This window comes from Scardinius erythrophthalmus, assembly GCF_964197995.2.
Source record: "Scardinius erythrophthalmus genome assembly, chromosome: 20".
Lineage (NCBI taxonomy): Eukaryota > Metazoa > Chordata > Actinopteri > Cypriniformes > Leuciscidae > Scardinius > Scardinius erythrophthalmus.
The window spans coordinates 1,392,669-1,396,717 of record NC_138240.1 but is presented as its reverse complement, the minus strand read 5'-3'; the positions used below and the strand labels follow the sequence as shown (position 1 = coordinate 1,396,717).

Sequence of the window (4,049 nt, the reverse complement as noted above, 5' to 3'; positions counted from 1 at the left end):
ATCGTAGATGAATTAAAAGTACACAAACTTTAAAGCTTCAAGTTTGCAGCATTGCATAAAGATATTTAGCTATTTTCACTCACTCCATCCACCATAGCTCAGATATTATTAGCACTAATAGCACATTACATAAAGGCATTTGTCATTTCAGAATATTACTTCTTTTTACACCTTATGCACTTGCAGTGTAAACAAGATGCTGTTTGTGTCTATTTATACTTAGTACTGGATTTCTGCCACTATTTACACTCTCATTTTTCAATAAATTTTTTCAAGTCCCCCTGTATTCAATAATTTGCTCTCTTAAAACTCATCTTTGATCACCAAAATGACACAATTAAATGTTTTTTTCCTTGAAAACAATTCTTCATGCCTTAAAACAGCTTGAATGTAACTCGACACCTTTGCCTCATTTAGTATGCGCGGTTCTATGAATATGCAAATGAGCCCCGCCTCCACTCACTCACTCAGCTCAGAGATCCACTGGTTGACGATCACACGTTGATCTGATTGGTTACAAGGTAGTTTGTGACGTCAGAAACACCAGCGATTTCAAAGCGTGTTTTTGAGACTGTCTTTGGTTCACTGCAGTTTTAAGGAGGAAATACTCAGCAATGCTGTCGACTTATGAACTTACACATAGTTTGTATTAAAGAGGATTAAAAAACACCACATAGACACATAAACAACATTAACAGATGGATTTGCACCACAGGGGGACTTTAAAAAGACAGGATTACAGTATCTCTGATGATACACTTCATTTCCACAACCAAAAGACTCAAATCTGAGCTTCCAGACTAGTTAACAAACACGAATTGAGTTTTTGCTCTACACGTTCAGCCGGACACTGACGGACATGTTCGGAAGGACACTTCAGCGCTCTCAAACAAGCAGTTTGCTGAAAAGTTAATGACCCCAAAGACCCGAGAAAGAGTAGAGAACAGGTTTTCTGGAGCGCTGAAGTGCTGTCAGTGTTCGGCTGGGATGGAGGTCGGGTCACAGGATTCACAGTCATCGGAAACACCGGCTGAATCCTGATCGGAAGACCCTCCACATCTTTCACTTTTCCCCGTGGAACGAGTTTAGAAGAGAGTCTGTGGACGGAGAAGCTCAGTTACTGGAGCTCGGATCTCGGCGAGCAGATCCAGGACGGGACGGAACATTTTCATATCTGGAATATAGATGAAATATTAAAGTCACATTTTTAAAGATGGAACTTGGTTCTTTATTTCCATTGTGTTCAATTACTTTTCATTGAGTAAATAATCAAGGCAGGGCTCTCAAGTCTCACGCATTGGACGTGAGACACACGATATTCAACCAGTTCACACGCTCACACGCCCCACGTATTTCTCACGCTGAAAAGGCAATGCCAACCAAGTTGTCCTGCGAGCTTTATATATAACGTTGTATACGAGGCGCAGGCACACAAAGTGAAGTTTCCGTGAACACACACACGTCGTGATGGAGAAGGTAAGTTGGAAGAAAGCTCGTCTAACATTTTTAGGCTAGAACATTTAATATATAGCCCATCGTTTACATTATTATTGATGCAGTCAAAAACTCTACAACTAACTTACTCTGCAACCAGGCCAGAAGCTTTGGCTCAGTTTGCCTAGCTTACGTTTTCTTAAACTAAGGGAAATGTTAGTGGGTATGGGAAGGAATGAAGATGTATTTCTTCATTTTATTTTAAATACATTGAAATTTGTTTATTTTATTTTATTTTAAATTATATATTATACTGTATTAATATTCTTTCTAGTTACATTAAGGCTGCATGTATTAAAGCAGAGTGCTCTGGGTAATATATCCTGTCAAAACATACATTAATCATTGCCATTGCATTTGTATTTTTCATAATAATACTCTAATATGTAATTTGTTCACAATGTCCCATGCACCACACAATAAATAATTATACCATTTTGACTAGACACATTCAAAATGCAAAAAGATTTGTTTTTCCAAACTGTTTGGAGCAATTTGTTATATTTTTGTAATTTTTGTATAACTTATTTGTAATTTTGAAATATAACATTAAAGAGTATATTTGATGTGATGAATTGCTCTGTCATTTATCAGATTTACCAATTGTTATAATTTCAATTATAACAATTTGGGCTGGTTAATTATGAGGAATGGGTAAAATTGGGGGGCGGGGACATATGGGGCGGGGCTCCATTAGGGCTCCTCCCCTAACCACATGTGATCTCACTCCAAGCTTTTGGTAAAACTTGAGAGCCCTGTCAAGGTTAAAACCTGAAAAGCCTTTGATTGAACCTTTAGATATAAAAGAAAATCTTTAGAGAAAATATAAAAGAAAAAATCATATAATAAAAATAATCATATAAAATAATCATAATATTTATATATATCAGTTTTTTGAATTTATTATGTTGATCATTTAGAGGCCTTAGGAATTTGCGTCTCAAATATGTAGGCTTTATAGATTAAAATAAATATATAGAAATCCTTCCATAAATAACAACATAAGTAGATTGATTTTACAAAAGACTTTAAAATGTTATGCAAAACAGGAAACACACACACACACACTCTCTCTCACACACACACACACACACACACACACACACACACACACACACACACACACACACACACTCACACAAACACACACACACACATATACACGTCTATATTACTAACAGGGGACTATCGCTCTACATTGGCCAAGAGGGGACTAGTGTTTCTGGTCATTTTGAAGAAACAAAAAAAAAACATACAAAGTTTTCTTTTAAGGTCTTTTTCATAATATAACTTTAAATATGCATTTTTTTATTTTTTAAAAACATGCCAAGTGGGGACCTGCAACTCTGACCGATGTCTACCTATCGAACAAGGGACTCCCATAGCCTGCAATGGAACTGTGTCTGTGTGTGTGTGTGTGTGTGTGTGTGTGTGTGTGTGTGTGTGTGTGTGTGTGTGTGTGTGTGTGTGTGTGTGTGTGTGTGTGTGTGTGTGTGTGTGTGAACAGTGAAGTGAACTGGCAGTGAAGTCTGTCTTCATTTTGTAACTTATATGAAAAGTTCAGATGCAAAAGCCTCTAAGTGCCATCTGAAAATTTCTTCTAGAATGGTCATTTTTATCAAGCTCGTATATTTAAGTTCACTAATTTCACTTAAATCACAATTAATAGGTCATTTTCATTGCCATTTAAGTGAAATTACTGATCTTAAATATATACACACACACACACACACACACACACACACACACACACAGTTCCACTGCAGGCTATGGGAGTCAAGGTTATTTTCGTAAACGAAAAATGAAACTAAGACTAAAAATATTAGTCAAAAAACATTTGCGTAAACTGAAATAAAATAGAAATTTCAACAAAAATGAAAAACTAAACAAAACTAACAACACTTACTGAAATAAAATAATAATTAGAAAAATTAAATGATCGTATTCGTAATTAAGACGCTCTCATCCTGTAGCCTACCAGAAAATAGACTTTATGCAAATACAGTTAATTCCAGCCAAGATAACCATCTCATGTGAAACTAAACCACACATATTAGATTAGATACCACACTGAGCAGAAAACGGAAACAACAAATAGCATGTCTAGCCCAGAAATAGATGTAGGCTACATTTGTCAGAGTAGAAGCAGGCCTATACTGTCTGGTCTGAATAGAGCATTTGAATATTAGTATAACTATGAGTATATGATTTTAAACGATGCAATAAATGTATCAATACAAGAATAATGTTTGAAAGGATTAATCATAGAAATAACCTTAAAGAATAATCATAATAATCATACGCATATTTTTTTCCCCTTTTCTTATACACCATGTTTAACAAGATTTAATTTTTAATATGAATGTATGACCGTTCATATTGTATGTATGACATTCATACTAAAGTATTAATGAATAATTTGTATTTTTTAGTTGCATATGTTTGGTTCATTTGTTCATCCTCAAACTATTATTTTACAAGAGTTTTCATAAGAGTTAACTGTAAACTGCAAACATTAAACTTTGCTGAAATTAAATGTCTTTAACTGGAAGTGT

At 35.0% G+C, this 4,049-nt stretch overlaps 1 long non-coding RNA gene across 1 annotated transcript in view; it reads right to left on the bottom strand.

Annotated features, from left to right (window-relative positions):
* Nucleotides 1-621: 621 nt before the first annotated feature.
* The window catches only part of LOC308680495, a 9,627-nt gene continuing 6,199 nt past the window's right edge, over nucleotides 622-4,049 (bottom strand). Inside the window, exon 4 of the long non-coding RNA XR_014028920.1 lies at nucleotides 622-1,174. This is a non-coding gene — a long non-coding RNA (uncharacterized lncRNA). The remainder of the gene's footprint in view (nucleotides 1,175-4,049) is intronic.